Raw genomic sequence first — 20449 nt, forward strand, 5'->3', positions numbered from 1 at the left:
CACAGCCAAAAATCACTCACACCACCCACCACACACACACCACATACACCTTCCCCACAGCCAGCCAAAAATCACGCACACCTCCTACCACACACACACCACACCTGCACACACACCACACAGATACAACACAAACCACACCTGCACACAGAGATATCACACCACCACTCCTGTTTAGGAGCATGGAAGGGCTTTTTTTCACCCTATCAGCGAAGGGGAATCAACCCATGAGAACTCTACTGGCCGGGCGCGGTGGCTCACGCCTGTAATCCCAGCACTTTGGGAGGCCAAGACAGGCGGATCACGAGGTCAGGAGATCGAGACCATCCTGGCTAACACAGTGAAACCCTGTCTCTACTAAAAATACAAAAATTAGCCGGGCGTGGTGGCGGCGCCTGTGGTCCCAGCTACTCGGGAGGCTGAGCCAGGAGAATGTCGTGAACCCGGGAGGCGGAGCTTGGAGTGAGCCGAGATGGCGCCACTGCACTCCAGCCTGGGCAGCAGGGTGAGACTCTGTCTCAAAAAAAAAAGAAAGAAAGAAAGAAAAGAAAAGAACTCTACCTAGAAAAAATGACACTTCATTGGTGAGTGACAGACTATTTAAGGATAAGTATTTTTAGTCAGTGTTTAACTTATGTACATAAAAACTCAATGAAATCATAATACAGCATTAAATAGCTTGTTTAAAATAAACCGAGGGAACTCGCCTCTTGGGAATCTTTAAAGTACAGAATGAAACAGTGGTCAGAGCCTGACTCTTTGCTTTACCACTAAAAAAAAATGTAATGCACTTTTCATGACTCTGCCATTCTTGCAGGCAATTTCATATGCATTTTCTGACTCCCCCATCGGGGTTCAAAATGCAATACCCCAAATGCAACATCTTGGTGGATGGCCTGCTTTGAGCTGAGGGAGACCCGGAAGTCCACAGAAGCGAGAAGTCCTCTCTGGCCTTCACCCTCCTTCTCCCCACAAAAGGCATAATGGAAACTAGGGCTCTTCTCCCTGAAAGCAAAAGCCATAAAACTGGGAGGGTAGCTCTCTGCCTCCCTGCTTCTCCCAGGAAAGGCCTCGAGTGTCCGTGTCCTGCCCAGCACCCAGGGGACGATTCCAGCACAGACCCAAGAAGGATTCTGCCAAGGGGCCTGGCCGGGCTCCTGGCTCACCAGCTCCAGGACATGCCTTTCTGTCCACTCTCAGAACTCCCTCGTTCCTGCTTCCTTCCTCAGGCTTAGCCGACGAATTCCGTTTCCCGGGGCGTTGGGTCCTCATGTGTGGTAGAAGGCCTTGGCTAAACACGCGTGCCATGCCCTCCTCTTGTCGGTGTGACTTTGGGTGCAGGAGTGTCCACCACGAGCCTTACAACAGGTGAGGAGAAGGAAACCGTCTCCGGGAGGGACTGGCCCCACGTCCCTGCCTCCTCCCCTCACCCACCCTTGGTCTCTACAGGAGCGAGTTTCATCCCAGGCTGGGCCCAGCACCTGTCCGCGGAGGACCTCTAGTCCTCAGTCCTGGTAAGTAATTGGATCCCGGAGCAGCTGGAGCCTGGCAGCTCTTTCCCTAGAGCAATGATCCATACCAACAGGTGCTCCAGGGAGAGCATAAAAACGGCCATCCCAAAGAGAAAAGCAGACAGGCCAAGCTTTGATGGGCAAGATCTGATCTGACCTTGGGTGGTAAGGAAAAAAATTGTACTTGTAAATTAGGTTTTTTCCAAACCTTCAGTATTAGCTAAGACTTATTAGCTAAGATGGACTTTGTCTCTGAACGACCTTAGTGTTGTAATGGGATAAATAGGTCTTCCATCTTATTATTCAAGAAAACACTTTCCAGGAGAAGGTTCTTCACCTTAACCTAATCAATGCGTTTCTTCCCTTTTTCTTAAATCTTCCTGCCTCCCCCATCCATCCTTCCCTCCCTTCCTCTCTCCTTCCATTCCTTCCTTCCTTTTCTTCTTTCTTCCTCCCCTCCTCCATCTTTTCCTCCTTTCCTCTTTTCTTCTTAAAATTCAAGATGGCAGCTGCAACCCAAGCTCTCACGTGGCTCCCGTTGAGAAGCTTCATGAGAGAATCCAAGCAGAGAGATGACTACAGTGCCCGCCCATAGTAGTTACTCAGTGGCTTCTAGGTCCTTCTCATGGAAACCGGCTGACACTCCTGAGGCTGCAGGGCAGGTAAGCCTTGGCCCAGAGGGAGGCAGAGAGCAGACATATGGTGCAGATCAGGCATGGTGCAGAGGTGGATGCACATTTTCCAGATTGGTTCGAATTTTTCAGGGCATCCATTTTGTGCTGTGGCCCCACCCCAGCCAGGTAAATAGAGACAAGTTCCACCTGCCATAGGATCCCCCTCCCCCTCTCCAGACACCTGCCTCTTCAGGGACAAGTTCCATCTGCCATAGGACCCCTCCCCCACCCCCTCTCCAGTCACCTAACACCTGCTGCTTCTCTTCTGCAGCTGACAGCAGGGCTTCTCCTGGTGGGTCCCCAGCCCTCCATCAGCCCCTGGCTTCGGGCACTCACCCCAGCCCATCTCATGCCGCACTGTTGACGCAAAGATGTCCCTGCTCCAGGGCTGGGCTCCTGTAGACCAGCAGAGCCTGACTGAGCTGGACCCGTTGGGCTGGAGGACTTTGACCCGGTTCTGTTGAGTCAACTGACCTGCCTGATGGTACTACTACTGCTGTCACCCATTGTGCAACCACAGGCCCTGTGCCCGCGTTTCACAGCTAAGGAATAGCAGATCCTGTGCGGGGAGGGAAGGAAGGAAGGGAGAAATGGAGGGAGGCAGGGAGGGAGGAAAGGGGAAAGGGAGAGACAGAGCGCAGGGCTGCTGGGCGGAGAGACCTGGGCCAGGCCAGGCTTGGTCGTGTGAGGAGCACCTGTTCTTCAGGAAGGGACCTTGGAGATCAGGCTCTGACAAACGACTTATTTCTCCTCCCTCTGAACTCCCAAATTCCCAGAAATCTGCCTCGGAAGTGGGGAGAGCGGAGAGGCTGTGAGGTTGGACCGAGGGGGGCCACGGTCTCACCATCCATCCCACGTGGGCCACCCCTGGACGCTTCGTTCGCAAGCCTGGTACTGTCCTAAGATGTGGTTTGATTTTCAAGGGCGGAGAGACGGGCTCAGCTGCTGCAATGACGCTTTCCGCTGCTGGTGGAATCCAGCCCCTCCGTCTTTGGGGGATGTGGGGTCTCTGCCTCCTGCAGTGACAGCGGAGGATGACCCAGCCTGGCCTCCCGCTCCCCAGCGCGGGCACCTGCGGCCGGAGACGCGGCTCTGCAGCGCCACCTAGCGGCCGCCCTGCGTCTTCCCAAAGCGGAGCCTTAGGACAAAGCTTCCTTTCCAGGAGGTCCCTGCAGGTTTCTGCGGAGCCGGAGTCTGAATCGCTGTCTCCCTGGTGACTCCTAACCCTGGAAACTCGGGGCCGCTCCCTGGGGCTGGTGGGCGTGCCAGTTGCTGCGTCGGAGCAGTTGGGTGCCCACAGGCTGAGGACGCCGGGGCCGGGATGAGGGTGAGGCTCCACCCCAGGGCTCCAGAGACCCTGAATTTTGCACTTGACTCTCCTTAATCTCTCCCAAAGCCTGATCCTTCTCATCCCCCTGAGGGCCTGAGGTCCCCTATCCGCATGATGGAGGGGTGGGGTGCCACGATCTTAAAGACCTTCCAGTTCCCAGGGTGACAAGATTCTAACCACATTGCACATGGAACACTTCGGTGCAATGACCCCAGACAACATCCCGGCCTGTGCAGTTCCCACTCGCAGAGATCCAAAGTCGGTGGGTGACGACCCACGTGTGAAAAGGGCGCTAGAGAGCTGCCTGCCGTCTCATGTCCCCCCAACCCCCGCCCTCCGCGTGCTCAGCACCTGAACGTCTTCACAGAGACAGCAGAGTCTGTTTAAAAGGAAGCTCCGACAGTCTCCCTAGGAAGAGACGGCCGCCACCTCAGGCACGTGGACTATTTCTGGGGATGGAATTGTCGCAATAACGAGGAAATCCCCTGTGGTTTAATGGGCAGAGTCCCAAGGTGCTTGACATCCTGACCAGCACAGGGCAGCCACCTCCTGCAGAAGCTGAAAAAACGGTAAGAAAAATAGACCCATAACTAGTTTGAGTAGTTGTAATGTGCACTGAGACAAAAAGTCTTTTCACTTTTTTTTTTTTTCTTTTTGAGATGGAGTCTCACTCTGTCGCCCAGACTGGAGTGCAGTGGCACGATCTCGGCTCACTGCAACCTCTACCTCCCAGGTTCAAGCAATTCTCCTGCCTCAGCCTCCCTAGTAGCTTGGATTACAGGTGTGTGCCACCACACCAGCTAATTTTTGTATTTTTAGTAAGATGGGGTTTCACCATGTTGGCCAAACTGGTGTCTGTCTCCTGGCCTCAGATGATCTGCCCACCTCAGCCTCACAATGTGCTGGGATTACAGGCATGAGTCACTGCACCTGGCCCTTTTCACAATTTTAATTGCATTAAACTTCCATAGAATGCTGACAGCATATAAACATCATTATGTGTCTTTGCAGTGCTCAAGCTTAAATACTGAGAATCCAAAAATATGATGAAGTGTAGAGTTTATTTGAACACGAAGTTTGAGGATAGCCACATAGGAAACACAGACTCCCAAAATGGAGAGTTAAAGTCTCATTTACATAGTCAGAGGCAGAGGTTTGACAGGTTGCAGCCTTTTCCAACAAGATCAGGACATAGGTTATAGTGATTGGACTTGATTGGTCATAGCTCACTATACTTTAAGATTGTTTTAACATTCCATAAAGAAGGGTAATGGTCTTGAGGGGGGTCTCACTTCTGGTGCTATTCAGTCTTTCCTAATCATTACAGGACAGGAATGAGGGAGAGATGTGACCCGGAATAAAGCAGCAGAAGGTGCAGCTCCACGCCATGAGACACAGTTCCCATAGCCACATTCCTCTCAAGGCTCAAAATCAGGTATAGTTCTGACAGCTTTCGATTTGGATTAATTTCACATCTCCATGTTTTGATCACATCATCAAAACATGATCTTTTGAAGAAGGCTTAGTAGCTGAACGCAGATGGTTGGGATCTCTGTATGTGTAGGGGCTTAGTCCCACATACCTAGGAAGGTTCATTCCTAGGACGTTGTCTCCCATGGCTAGGGCCATGTGCCAAGCTATGCAGAACTGACGGGGTATAGGCCGAGCCTGGAGCCACATGAAGGAAGTGACGTGGTGACCTGGGTCAGGCTACACAGCTGCATCCTCCATTAATGGCTAGAACCCAGCCAACGACTGATTAACAGCTTCTTCCGCCAAGTTCCCCAAGACCCACACCAGTTGCTTAACCAACTGTGTGGAGAGGGTGTTGGATCTGAAAGTTTGGTTATTGGGTTTTCATATCGGTATTTAATTTAAGGTCATTATCTGATTCATCTGGGTTCGGGACATGACGTTCAGTCTTTGTGATGGTTCCCTCTGCAGCTGCAGCGAGTCTGTCTGGGGCCATACGAGCCTGTAATGCAGCCTTTCTCATAAAAGCATCTTCATTGTTTATTAACGCGGCACACGTGACTATCATTCGGGGCCTTTTTCAGTTCGGAGGAACACTGTCCTTCCCTTCTGGGACTTACCTCGTCCTCCTAGAGGACCTTTTATAATTCTGGTCACTCAAGAAGAAAGTTTAGATTTTTTTATTGAATCGGCCTTCAGAATCTGGCCAGTTTTGAACATTACACATTTTGCTCAATCCACAAAGCTTCAATTTCTCCTTTCAAAGAGAAACTGTTTTCTCCCTGACCAAAATTTCAAATGGGAGAAAAAGTTCTAGAAACTCTAATGAGTAATTCAAAACAGAACCTTAACCTCTGGGGAAAAAAAAAAAAAATCAGTCTTGAATCTGGGGTCAGCAGAATCCCTGAAGAATAACAAACAAAACTCCAAACTTGCAGTAGGTCTTCCAACCCTATTGAGTTGGCAATTTGTGTGGCTCAAATAAAAGTCAGAACTTCAACAAGCTGGGAGGTTTGGACCTGAGAAGGTCCTTCCCAGAGGTCCCTGTTGACTCCAGCGAGGCCAGGTGAGCCCACACCGTGTGTGCTGACAGCATGGCTCTGGCTGTTGGTGATGTAACAGGGATCACTGGAGGCCCACTTCACATCCCTTTGTGGTTAGCAAAATGTCAATCTTTAATCACGAAATTTGGAAAAGGTGATTCAGTATAGAGTTTGAGTGCAAAGCTTGAGGGTCGTCACCTGGGAAACACAGACTCTAGACGAATGGGCTCTGCTTTTAAAGTGAGAAGTTAAAGTTTCATGTTATAAGTAGAGACAGAAGTATAACAGGGCTGCGGCCTTTTCCAAGGAGGTCACAGGTTAAATCTATTTCACTTGATTGCTCACAGCTTGCTACAGTCCAAGGAAACTCGCTTTAACTTTCCACAAGGAGGGGTCATCCTCTCGAGGGGGTCTCACCTCTGGTGCCATTCAGTCCTTCCTAATCATTTACAGGACAAGAATGAGGAAGAGATTTGACCTCGAATCAAAGAAGTTGCAGCTTCACACCATGTGACTCAGGCCACACAGCCACGCTCCTCTCAAGGTGCAAAATGATCTTAACTTTCAACAGCTTTAGGTCTGAATTATTTAATTTCACAGGGGCTTTATACCAAGGTTTTCCATGTCGCACAAAGATCACTACACCTTCCAAAACCCTGCTCAGGATGTCTTAGTCACTCCTTCAAAATAGGAACTGGAAATAAAAAGCATTGAGACTGTTTTGTTGACAATCGCTTTACTTCGTTTTTATCTTCATTAGCAGGCATTAGGCAACCGTAACCAACCTTCTAGGCAGTTGTCAATGATCACGGTCATATTAAAGTGCATGTTATATATTATAAATTTCCTTCACTTTATTTCTTTTATCTTACACTTACAGCATTATGTTGACTTTTTAAACTAGATGGAAAGTGAAGTTACACGAGCTATAAATTCCCCATTACATGATGAAGCCACATTACAAAAGACTCGCTATATTAGAAGAGGGCAGTGGAAAGTCTTGTTTAAAATCTTAGTGCTAAAATTCTCACTAAAATGTAAGTCACTGATAGTATCCCTTTGCCTCAGAATAAGCTGTGTTGGGAGACATAGAAATAAGAGGGGTAAGTTTGGGGGTTGCACAGACAATGCTTGCTGAAGTTTTCCATCCTTCCCTGAGCCTCGGGGATGGAGTTGGGGTCATACCAGGTGGCTTTCTGGATATCATCACTTCTTCCTCCCAGAAGCCGCATTGGATGTGTGCGCATACATATGTATGTGTGATGCATGTGTGTGGTGTATGTGGTGTGTGGAGAATGTGTGTTGTTTGGGTGTGCATGTATGATGTGTATGTGGTGTGCAGAGTATCTGTGTGTATGCATGTGTTGTGTGTGTGCATATGTGTGATGCATGTCTGTGGTGTGTGCTGTGTCTATGGGTTTATGCATGTGTGGTGTGTGTGAAGTGTGTTGCTTGTGTGTGTGTGGTGTCTGGTGTGTGGAGTATGTGTGTGCATGTATGTGTGGAGAATGTGTGTTGTGTGATGCATTGTGTGTGGAGAATGTATGTGTGATACGTGTGTGGTGTGTGGAGAATGTGTGTGTTGTGTGTGCATGTGTGATGCACTGTGTGGAGAATGTGTTGTATGGGTGTGCATATATGATGTGTGTGGTGTGTAGAGTGTGTATGCATGTGTTGTGTGTGATGCATGTCTGTGGTGTGTGCTGTGTGTCTATGGGTTTATGCATGTGTGGTGTATGATGTGTGGTGTGTGTGAAGTGTTGCATGTGTGTATACCTGTGTGATATGTGTGGTGTCTGGTGTGTGTACATGTGTGATGCATGTGTGTGGAGTGTGTGCGTGTGTGATGCATTGTGTGGAGAATGTGTTGTATGGGTGTGCATATATGATTGTGGTGTATAGTGTGTATGCACGTGTTTGTGTGCATGTGTGTGTGATGCATCTCTGTAGTGTGTGCTGTGTGTGTATGGGTTTATGCATGTGTTTGGTGTGTGGAGTATGTGTGCATGTGTGTGCATATAAGCTTGTGTGTGTGGTGTGTAGAGTATCTGTGTATGCATGTGTTATGTGTGTGCATATGTTTGTGATGCATGTCTGTGGTGTATGCTGTGTGTATGGGTTTATGCATGTGTGATGTGTATGATGTGTGTTGTGTGTGAAGTGTTGCATGTGTGTATACGTGTGTGGTGTCTGGTGTGTGGAGTATGTGTGCATGTATGTGTTGTATATGTGTACAGGTATGTATATGTGATGCATGTGTGTGGTGTGTGGAGAATGTGTGTGTTGTGTGTGCATGTGTGATGCATTGTGTGGAGAATGTGTTGTATGGGTGTGCATGTATGATGTGTGTGTGTAGAGTATCTGTGTATGCATGTGTTGTGTGCATATGTGATGCATGTCTGTAGTGTGTGCTGTGTATGGGATTATGCATGTGTGATACATGTATGTGATGTGTGGAGTGTGTGCTGTATGTGCATATAAGCTTGTGTGGTGTGTGCACGTGTGTGCTTTCTGGTTCCCGATGGCAGATGTCTCTGACACTGCACCCTCCCTTCTGTGATGTGCTTTACAGACCCTGCACCTCCTCCTGCTCAGAGCTGCCCGTGGTCCCATCCAGGGAAAGCCTGAATATTCCTCTTCAGTATCCATGGAGGGTTCATGTATGAAGCCTCTGGCTTCTGGGTCCTTATCTTCAGTGTCCTCCACAACTGGTTTCTGTGTCCTCGAGGTCACACCCGAGATTGCATTTGTACTCTGAATGTCTCTCCCTGGCCCAGGGTGCCCTTCACCCTCAGCCCCTGGCTCCAGGAGCCACCTGGGTCTACAGAGCCACATGCCCTTGCTTCTCTCAGGGGCACGATGTATCCTGGGGCATGTGCTGGTCCCTCCTGCCCCTGCAGGCTGGGTAGGGCTTCCATCTGCTCCTGCCTTTGGGCTGTGGAAGAATCAAAAAGGAGACACATGGGAAAGTGTGGCCACTCCGGGGTGGACATCCCGCTCCCAGGCAGTGTCCAGCCCCTGCAGACACCTTAGCTTCATGGAGAGCCAGGAGGTCCCATGGGCTTTGCTGGGTTGAGTACGGGTTTCCATGGCTTTCAGAGGTTCCATGGAAGCATTGAGAAGGTTTAGAAAAGGAGGAGGTCGTGTTGGCTTGGGGTCCAGGGACTTGAGTGTGGGGAGCCCACAAGGGTGGGCTCCTGGTGGGCTCAGGCCCCCGGGTGACATTGTCCTGGCACTCTCTTAGGGTTACAGCCAGTACCCTGTAGGACACCTCCTTACTGGGACTGGATTTTAGGCCACTGTGGTGAGGCACGGGGTGTTTGGGGGCAGAGAACAGTGCAGGACTCATGGGCGCACAGGGGCTCGGAGGGCTTCCTTCAAGCTGCTGTGGGCAGTGGGGGGCGGGGAGGAAGGCTACTGGCCAGGGCAACCCACCGGGTGCAGGTTCCTCCCTGGGGCCTCCCTCTAATGTGTCACTCCACAGGGGGACCAGGCCCTTTGGAGGATGAGGAGAAGGAGCCACCCTTTCTGCAAAACCCAGCTTACCTTTCTTCCCCAGGCTGCACTGAATTCTGGCAGATGTTTGAGTCATTTGTTCATAATAGGAATCCCTTAAACGTCCACAGCAGGACCAGGTCAATCCTGGCCGTAGACAATCAGCTTCACCATCTGCATCGAGCAGACGCAGGAAGAGGCACCGTCATAAGTTTCAGAAGCCATGTTTCTTCAAGGTCTGAAGAGAAAATGTGTGACTGAAATGTGCTGAGTGTCACTTTCCTTTCTGGCCCCTCCCTCGCCCCTCCCTCTCCCCGACCACATCTGCCCCAGGAGCCCCTACCCTGAGGGGATGGAGGTTCCACTGAGGAACCTGAGGCAGGTGTCCAGTGCCTCTGCCCCCGGACAGGACTCCACAGAGGCCACTGGTGGCCATGGCACAGGGGCGACTCAGCCACTCCAGGCCAGGCCAATGGCAAATGGGTCCCCAAGCGCCCTGGGAGCCCGCAAAGGACCTCAGTCTCCATCTGGTGGGTGAAATGAGGCCACTGCAGATTGTGAGCAGAGCTGACATCCACAGGTGGGCCCAGGACCCAACCCAGGGCCAGGAAGTGATGGAGGTGGCCACCACACACCAAGCAATCAATCCACCAACATTTGCCCAATATTTGCCCAACATTTGCAGAGAACCGTCTATGTAGCAGACCCTGCAAAAGACACAGGAAGTTACACTCCACTGCAAAGACACGCGTATGCATGAGGTACGTGTAAGGTCATGCACCGCGACCTCTGCAACAGATGGACGGAGTTATTCTGTGCAAGCCCCTACAGTGAGCTGAGCCCAGAGCCTCGGACAGGGCCCAGTGCCAGCTGTGTGCATGTGGTCAGTACAGAAACCAACATCAGCTGGGGAGACCAAGGCCAGTCCAAGTAGCAGGTGATATTTGACCTGAGCCTTTAAAAATGAGTAAGTAATGTAAATGACAAGTTAACAGGTGCAGCACACCAATATGGCACATGTAAACATATGTAACCTTCACGTTGTGCACATGTACCCTAGAACTTAAAGTATAATTTTAAAAAATAATTAATTTTTAAAAATGAGTAAGTGTCGATAGTGAAGACTCGGGTAATGGATTCAGAAGTCGCTCCAGGCAGAAGCAGGATGTCGGAACAACAGCCACATTTTGCAGAGATTTCACAGGAAGGTTTCAAACCCAGAGGGATTTCTCCTCAGCCCTGAGAGCATGAAATTAAACTGAACACTGCAGCTGAGACGAGGGGGACTCGTTTCTCTTTGCAGTGAGGGAAGGGGCCAGCACTCCGGGAAAGGGCTGCTCATGGACAACGCCACCCAACAAAGTCTCCCGTTCTGTACACAAGAACCCATCACATCATCTTATACCAAGGACTGTCTATTAATTCCCTATTTCTCAGCCTCTGCTGGTGAAGTTTCTGCCTCTTACTTCTGAAGTCCAAGCGGTGAAGAGCCCTTGGCCCACACAGTCTCAGGGTGGCAGGAACAAAGAGGCAGAATGGAGTCTGCGAACAGAACCTCTGGCAGCCGTCAGGTGCCACCGGCACAGGAATCTCGACTTACATGAGACACGGAGGGGAGGCTCCCTCTAACTTCCAATGGGAATGCAAAATGTGCCAGGCCAGGCACGGTGGCACACGCCTGTGGTCCCAGCTACTTGGGAATCTGAGGCGGGGGGATCTCCTGCACCCAGGAGCTGCAGCGATTGCACCACCACACTCCAGCGTGGACAACAGAGTGAGACCTTGTGTCTTAAAAAAAATATTCAACTAAATTTATAAGTTACCAGGTTTGTCTAATTTCTAAGTATGAAAAGCAAAACATAAGGAAATTTTGCAGCTTGTTTCATGACTTGTGGCCTCCTTTCCTTCTAACGTGTGTCATCTGAGAGAGGGCAAGGTGGGGGAGTTCTTGCCCCGGGAACATGTCATCAAGCTCTCGGCTGGCGCAGGCGGCCCAGGACATTGTGTTCCCAAGTCCTCCCTGCTCAGAGCACGACCTTGGCTGGTCCCCGTGGCTCACATGCAGCTGGCTTCCATGGCAGCCGGACCCATCACTCAGAGTGATGCAGGCTGACTCAGCCCTGGTCTGTCCAAGTCTAAATTTCCTCTTCTGTAAAATGGGAATAACCTGCCTCCAGTGGTGAGAACGAGGTGGGGTCAGCCAGGCAGGCAGGGAGCAAAGGGAACACTGCCTGCGTTTATGTAACTGGGAGGCCATACCCAGTGGGGCCCGAGGCATCACAAAGGCCCTGCTTGCAAGACGCCTCGAGCTCTCTGCTGTCTCCACAGCTGGCATCCAGCCTCACAGACACCCTCGACCCAGGTGAGGTCCCCACTGTCCCCATGTTGAGTGTCACAGGGAGACGCCAGCAGGACCCGGCCTGCCTCTTCCTCAGGGGAGGCCTGGACGAGGCTTCTGGGCCAGGACGTGACCCTGGACAGGGCACAAGGCAGCCGCAGTGAGCGGCCAGGACTCAGGCTGTGGGGGCCTCCCTGACCCTGCCTGGGGGTGGGGTGGGGCCAAGGAAGCCCCAGGCCTTCAATTTAGGATTTGCTTCATCAAACAGATCAATTCAGGCTCAAGATAAACAACCTCGAAACTGTCTCCCTGGAGAGCCAGGGGGGCTTCCTGTTGGAACTCAGTCCCGTGGGACCCTTCCAGGCAGAGGGTGTGGGAGGCTGCGCCCATCCCCGCCATGCCTGGCCCCCACCGTGTCCCTCCGTGCATCGCAGACATGTTCTCCTGCTGACCTCCACCCTGCAGACGCGCCTGGGTCTCCCCCTTACTGTGTGGGACACAGAGGGGCCCTGCAGACCCGGGGGAAGGAAAGAGCGGGAGGAATGGGAGGCGCTCGCAGGACTCAGCACAGCCGCCTGGGCCCAGCCTCTCCTCACGCAGACCAGGACCCCTGAGTGAGATCCCCCAAGGTCCCTTCCTGTCTCAAATTTCTTCAATTATTACAATTAAAGGAAGAGAAGAATAAGGACATGCTCTCCTCTCTCATGCCCATGGCTTGATGACATTTTCTTCTATACCCTGAAGATCCTCAGGTAGCTGGGATTCTCTGGCTGCTCTGAAACTCCGGCCATGTGTCCATTTCCAGGTGAGTGAGTCCCGGCTCCCCACTCCTGCCTCCTCCTGATCTTCTCCCCACTCCTGCCTCCTCCTGATCTTAAACAAGTTTGAGGCTCCAGGTAAAGATCATGGAGGCCTCACCCTGCTTGCTCAACTCAGCAACTCGGCGGTTTCCCCCACGGCGGGTAGAGAGCTGGACCCTATCCCTCCACAAGCTGCATCTGCCCTGCCTTCTCAAAGGCAGCAATTCTGGGAGCCTGATGGCTTCATCTGGAAAATAAAAAGGAAAGGCCACGCGGAGGGGTTTTGTGCAGGGAGCCACTGGCCCAGCTACCGGCCAACCCGAGAAGAGCTGGGTGACGAGGGGACGGAAAGGGCATGATGAGTGGGTTTTGCCAATGCTTGTAGCCAGAGACCATGCACGGGGCTTGAAAATCCTCTCTTTAGCTCGAAAAAGCCTGAACTTTGTCCCTAAATAAGAGAGTATTTTGTGGTTCATCATCCATAGAAGGAGAACTCAAAGGAAAGGGCGTGATCACAGCAGTGAGGCACTGACGGGGGTCCTTCCTGCGCCGTAAGCGACCACTGACGGGGGGGTCCTTCCTGTGCTATGAGCTACCGGGCAGTGGGGCTGTCCTGCCGAACCCTATGCAGGGCCCCTCACCAGCAGGTCCTCTGAGCCCACCCTGGCACACAGTGGGCTCCTTTGGGAATGGACCCGGGAAAGCCGAGTTGCCCCAGCCTGCAGGATGCCAGGGCGGGGCAGCCCCTTATCCTGGCCTCCCCTGGGCCAAGTTCCACCTTTCCCGCCTTCCTCATCTCCTGAACCCCCTCCTTCTCAGCCACAGAGAGCGCTCCCACCACCCTGGGGAGTGAGGTGGTGACGGTGACAGCTGTGGCCATGAATGTGGCTGGGGAGCTTTGTACCCAGGTGCTGCCTTGGTGCCTCACACCTGCTAAGTCATGTCATTCTCAGGACAACAAATAAGCAGAGAAACAGGCAGGAGCTGGTATTACCCCATTATACAGACGAGGAAACTGAGGCACAGGGTGATTAGTGCTCGTCCCCAAATCACAGAGCTGCAGAGTGGTGAAGACAGAACAAAACCCCAGCCAGCCAGAGGCCCTGCTCCCCACAATGCCCTCATTCTAGAAGGTTCTGCCGTAAAACCAGTCCCGCCCATTGTGGATGGGCCCAATAGAGGTTCAACGAGACAGGAGACAGGGATGGAAGATAACCCGGGGCCCAGCACACAGGGACGGCTCTGACAGATCCTGTGCAGTCAGGCTAGTTGAATACACAAGCAAGCGACCGTGCCCGGGCTGTCTGGACTCCATGTCCATGGCCTGGGTCACCCTTGGCCAACTGTGGAAACATGCAGCTGGGGGCTTCCTCTGGCCGAGCGTGGCAGCTTTAAGCACCACGGCCAGGCAGATTTTCTTCTGCACCACAGTGTCCTCATCCCAGGCTAGTCTCTGCTGAGGAGCTCCCTTTCCTGCTCTGGGCAGTGCCCCCACCTTGGCAACGGAAAAAATTCTACCCTGCAGAGAGTAAAATTGCTGGTGCTCGACGGGGACACGTGCATGGCAGTCCCTTCCTTGCAAAGCTACTGAAAATCCACTGGGGCTGGAACAGGGCCTGGCCTCTGGCTCTGGGGCCCAGCAGGCTGTGGGGAGTCACTGGAGGAGAGGAACTGGACTGTGCCCCCTTCAGAATCCCCCTTTAAAGTGGCGAGCTGGGGACCGACAGGCATGCCTACAATACGGTGTGTATGTGCTCAGCAAAGAGACCCTGCTGTCAGTCCGCCCTCCCTCAGCGCTGGCCCCTCCACGCGGGGACTGCAGAGTGGGCCTGCCTGGGAAGAGGAAGCACGGTGGTGCAGAGTGGGCGGTGCAGAGTGGGTGGTGCAGAGTGGGTGGTGCAGAGTGGGTGGTGCAGAGTGGGCGGTGCAGAGTGGGTGGTGCAGAGTGGGTGGTGCAGAGTGGGCAGTGCAGAGTGGGTGGTGCAGCAGACGTGGGAAAAGCCAGAAAAGAAAAGGGGAAACTGTGCAGAAGGAAAGCCATGGTCAGGCTGATTGTGCTGCCCCCTCCACCCGGCTTCAGGGGTCTGATGACTTGACTTTTGTCGTCTAAGCCAGGATAACAGGAAAGCCAAAACGAAGAGCTTCAGGCTCAGGAAGATCAGAGGCAGCAGTGCTGGAACTGGCTCTGTAAATTTTACCGACTATTAGATTTTCAGAAAATTTGTGAGCTGGTTGATGTTGGGTTTGTAGCTGGAAGTCAGTCATAGGTAGAGGGAGAATTTACACCACAGAAATCAGCTAATGCCAAACCTCAGGACTCCTCCCCACCTGGACAGCAGGTGGGGGACACTCACCGCCGATCCTGTGGGCCCCGCAGGACACTCGGCACTTCTGAGCAAGGTTCGCTCGTCTGCAAAGTATGGGCAGTAATCCATAATGGCAGGGCTGTCGTGAGGTTTAGAACAGTGTAAGTGCAGTCTGCAGCCCAGCTTGATAGACAGCATGTTCAAAAAGCATTAACCAGCACTGTTGTGATTACCTTAGACGCACCGCAGGCCAGCCTGGTGGGTAACCAGAGACGGTTCTAAAACATTGGCCCTGCCGATCAAACAGAAACACAGGCTGGGAAGCCTATTTTTTTAGAGGGTGGAGGAAGCGCCACAAGATTTTTCCATAGACCTACGGAAATCAGTTTTTCCAGTTTCTGGAGCTCATTTCAGGACATGCCAGAAAGGCGGTGTTTCGTTCCTGGGCTGGCTCTGCGAGGCTGCCTTCTTGCAGCTTCCAAAGGAGGCACGGAGGTTCCGGGCTGGATGCCCTGCAGGGAGGGGACCTCCTTCAGCTGCTCTACCAGGAGCCACATGATCGGGGTGGAAAAGTCGGGGCCTTCCAAGTACACAGGGACCAGAGTCTCCCAAATCCCACTGGAGACAGACCAGCGTGCCCGTGGGTCGCCGACGGGAGGCTCCCGGGGACACAGCCTCGAGGAAGTGGCAGATACCTCAAGTCATGCCACACCCAGACCTTACCCTGGACCATCTTTGGTGGCACACAAACCTCAACAGCGACCCCTTCCCCTGCGAGTGCCAGGCCCCCAGCCCTCCCTCCCACCCCACCTGCACCTCCCAGTGCCCTCCAGCCACAGGTGCAGGTACTGTTTTAAAATTTCTCACATTGGACAGTGACCTCCATCATCTTGCTGAGGCACAAATCTAAGTCATGTGCATTTCATTAGCTAATCGTTAGGGGGGGAAGTTAGTATTTGTGTTGATGGCTAGCACTGACCACAAAAATTAAAAGAAGGTGAAGTGGGATAAGATGACAGTGATTTATAGCCAGGAAACAAATGTTTTGCATAAATATGAGAGTGGAATGCTAAGTTTGGTGACAACTCATATCAGTGACAGAAACAAGAAAAAGCAATTTATGAAAAGGTTTTATTGTGTGCTCCAGCTTAGCTTTGTGAGTTTAAGTGAGTTTAGCTTTGTTTTATAAAACCATTAAGGGTCTGAATGGGTCATCAAATTTTCCAGCTCTGTGTTATTAAATTTTAGGAGGAAAATGATTGCAGTGATGGAATTTGAATGGGCAGCAGTTGGTGGATGTTTCAGAACGCTTCCCTCGAGAAGCCTCACCACGGAGTGTCCTTCAAGCAACCTCAGCCCATGGTCACTTACCACCCTGACACTCCCGTTCCTGAGTCCATGTGGCCTCCTGGATGCCACGAATGTTCCCAGGCAGAGCTGTGCCAGCAGCTCTAAGAGCCTGGCCCTTGTTTGCTGGTGAGGTCCTGAAGGAGGCCCAGGTCCTCCGGGACACGCGGGGCTGCATGAAGCACACCTCCTCACATTGTCGTAGAAATGATGAGCTTTCTAAGTGTAAAGCACTCTGCCAACACACACATCGCCTCCCGACCTCCTCCGGCCAAGCACCTGCACCCGCTGGTCTCACCAAGCCCCGCCCCTCACTTCTACCCAAGCTCCACTCCAGGGAGAGGCACCTTTGGCCAGCAGAGAGCTTTTTGTGAATTATTCATCCAACAAACGTTTGGGTGTCTCTTCCATGCCAGGCGTCGGGCGCAGCCTGGGGTGCTGGACTCTCTGTGAGCACAGGCTGCGGCAGAGACAGTCAGTCCAGAGGTCATGGGTGATGCATGAAGTCAGAGGGCCTGGGAGCAACGCCATGTATAGCCGATGTTTGTGGGGGCCCCGAATCGCCAGCAACAGAGGACACGTGTATCTGGCGGCGGCCTCTGGGGACACGAAGGCCCCATGTGCTGGGCCAGGACCCGGGGACCTGAGAGCCGGGGCTGCAGCTTGTGAAGCTTGGGCAGGATTCAGCGTTTCCTCCCAAATGATTCAGAAACCTCTGGAAAGTTGTGAAAAGGAACGAAGGAAATCAGGCTGATGTCTCCAAAGGACTCCTCAGGCTTTGGGGTGGGGGAAGCGAAAGCCAGGAGAATAGGGCAGGGTGGGCCTGTCCATGTCTGCACGTGGGCCCAAGAGGTAGACGTGGCAGCGATGAGGCAGGGGCACAAGGGAAGGGAAGGCTCAGAGCAGGTTTGCTGGAGCCCATCCTCAGATGGGCGTCTCTGTTGAGGTCGAAGAGGCCCTTGATGGGGCTTCAGAGTCTGTGACATTCCAACTTCAAACCACTGCTGGGCTTCATGTAGAGGTGCAATAATAATAATCATAACAAGCTGGGGGTTCTAACGTGATCTTGCTCACCGCGGGCGGATTCCATACACTGGTCACTTGTAATGACTTCACATTTCTTAGTACGACAGAAGCCTCCAATCTTGAATACAAACTCATGCAGGCCCACAGGCGCTGCTGTAAAACGTCCTGTGGAGAAGGTAGAAGCGTCCAAAACTGCCTTGTGAACTGGTTTTTGCTGGCAGCATTTAAATCCACTTCCCTCAACCCCCAAAATGGAAAAACAATTTTCATTTGGAAGAGCTCTGGACACCGTGGTCGGCGAGAACGACCTTCTTGGAGCCTGCGGTTTCCTGTGGGGAGGGGTTTCCTGTGCCCTGGGCCACGCGTGGACTTCTCTCCCTGAGGCAGAACGTGGGTTGGGGAGTTGGGTCCCCAGGCTTGAGATCTCTGGGTCCATTGAATCTCAGCAAAACACTGGCTCCCAGAAGAAGGGGGATGCTGGGCGGCTTCCATGGGCCAGAGCTCCCCTGAATGCCCTGCTCATCCCTCCCACCCACAGTGTTCCTGAGCCCTCGGTCAGGTCACATCCTGGGGGACATCCCTGTGTGCTGAAGCAGCCGCAGCCGCAGCTGTGCCCAGGCCACAGGGGAGTCCCCGACACAACCCTGGGAGGCAGTGGTCCCTTGTTGTACTAAGTCACCCTCTATACTAAACCACCCGCTACACCAGTAAACCAGCCACTACACCAGTAAACCAACCACTACACCAGTAAACCAGCCACCACACCAATAAACCAGACACTATACCAGTAAATCAACCACTATACTTCTAAACCAACCACTATACTGGTAAACCACTTATTACACCAGTAAACCAGCCACTATACCAGTAAACCAGCCACTACACCAGTAAATCAACCATTATACTTCTAAACCAACCACTATATTGGTAAACCACTTATTACACCAGCAAACCAGCCACTACACCAGTAAACCAGCCACTACACCAGTAAACCAAGCACTACACTAGTAAGCCAGCCACTACACCAGTATACCAGCCACTACACCGGTAAACGAGCCACTATACTGGTAAACCAACCACTACACTGGTAAATCACCCATTACACCAGTAAACCAAGCATCACACCAGTAAACCAGTTACTACACTGGTAAATCAACCACTATACCAGTAAACCAAACACTATACCGGTAAACCAGCCACTATACTGCTAAACCAACTACTACATCAGTAAACCAACCACAACACTGGTAAACCAACCACCACACCAGTAAACCAGCTACTACACTGATAAATCAACCACTACACCAGTAAACCAACCACTACACCAGTAAATCAACCACTATACTCTAAACCAACAACTATACCAGTAAATCAACCACTACATTGGTAAACCAGCCACCAAACCAGTAAACAAAGCCACTACGAAAGTAAACCAGCCACTATGCTGGTAAACCACCCACTAAACTGGTAATCCAACCACTACATCGGTAAACCAGCCACTACACCAGTACATCAGCCACTAGACTGGTAAACCATCCATTACACCAGTAAACCACCCACTTACGTTGGTAAAGCAATCACCATGCTAACCACTACACTGGTAAACCACTCATTACAGCAATAAACCACCACTATACCAGTAAACCAGACACTACAAGAGTAAATCAACCACTAATCAGTCAGAGGGCCTGGGAGCAACTCTGTATAGTGTGGTGGACCCGAATCGCCAGCAACAGAGGACACGTGTACCTGGTGGCGGCCTCTGGAGACACCAAGGCCTCATGTGCTGGGCCAGGGCCCAGGGACCTGAGAGCTGGGGCTGCAGCTTGCGAAGTTTGGGCAGGATTCAGCGTTTCCTCCCAAATGATTCAGAAACCTCTGGAAAGTTGTGAGAAGGAACAAAGGGAAAACCAACTACTATACAAGTAAATGAACCACTACACTGGTAAACCAACCACTCTATGAGTAAGCCAACCACTATACCAGTAAACCAACCAACACACCAGTAAACCAATTGCTTTATGAATAAACCAGCTGTTTCACCAGTAAACCAACAACTACACTAGTAACCTGGCAACGATGCCTGTGACCACCACAGGGACTGCCCACCAGCCAGGACACTGGCGCCTGGCTCTTCCAAAGCAGCAGACGCGGTCCCTGCAGTCAGAGAGAGTCAGCCCCTGGCAGCAGAGGTCAGGTCATCCTGCATTTGTCCCAGGAGCCTTTCCAGAACTCTTCCTGGCATGGTCCTGGGTCACTTCCAGTCCCCAGCTGGGCAGAAGAGAGGACACCAGTTTTCCCCCGTGCATTAGTGATGGAGAGCCATTGAGGGTTCTTCAGGAGGGAGGGGACTGAAGAAAAATATATGATCAGGGATGTGCTAACCCTGCAAGTCTCATCATTACCACAGAATGAAAAGGGGTATCTGACATATTTTATTTCTAAAATTGCAGCTACAGGCCGGGCGCGGTGGTTCACGCCTGTAATCCCAGCACTTTGGGAGGCCGAGGTAGGCAGATCACGACGTCAGGGGATCGAGACCATCCTGGCTAACATGGTGAAATGCCATCTGTACTAAAAATACAAAAAAAAAAAAACCTTAACCAGGAGTGGTGATGGGTGCCTGTAGTCCCAGCTACTCAGGAGGTTGAGGCAGGAGAATAGCGTGAACCTGGAGGCGGAGCTTGCAGTGAGCCAAGATCGCACCACGGCACTCCAGACTCCGTCTCAAAAAACAAAAAAAAATAATTGCAGCTACAGTTTTGAATGCCCTGACTACGCTGTATTGATTAGTGACCTAATGATCTCTCTTCTTTTACATCATTAGATTTCAGACTGAAGACAGTGCAGTGGGTCTGGAATAAATGTTTGCGACGCAAGGGACTTGAGTTCCAGTGCTGGAGGCAGCCGTGACTGCCGTGAAGCAGGGGATGTGGGTTCCAGTGTTGGAGGCAGCCATCATGGCCACGATGCAGGGGACAAAGGTACCAGTGACAACCACAACACAGGGGACATAGGTTCCAGTGACAGCCACAACACAGGGGACGTGGGTTCCAGTGTTGGAGGTAGCTGTGACTGCTGTGACACAGGGGACATCGGTTGCAGT

At 51.9% G+C, this 20449-nt stretch overlaps 1 long non-coding RNA gene across 1 annotated transcript in view; it reads right to left on the minus strand.

Moving 5' to 3' along the window:
• Positions 1-6745: 6745 nt before the first annotated feature.
• LOC103220947 (uncharacterized) overlaps positions 6746-20449 on the minus strand; it is a 57297-nt gene continuing 43593 nt past the window's right edge. The window contains exons 2-3 of the long non-coding RNA XR_012095480.1: positions 9578-9764; positions 6746-8966 (exon numbers count right to left, since the gene is read on the minus strand). This is a non-coding gene — a long non-coding RNA (uncharacterized lncRNA). The remainder of the gene's footprint in view (positions 8967-9577; positions 9765-20449) is intronic.

The sequence above is a fragment of the Chlorocebus sabaeus genome, chromosome 14 (genome assembly GCF_047675955.1).
Source record: "Chlorocebus sabaeus isolate Y175 chromosome 14, mChlSab1.0.hap1, whole genome shotgun sequence".
NCBI classification, from domain to species: domain Eukaryota; kingdom Metazoa; phylum Chordata; class Mammalia; order Primates; family Cercopithecidae; genus Chlorocebus; species Chlorocebus sabaeus.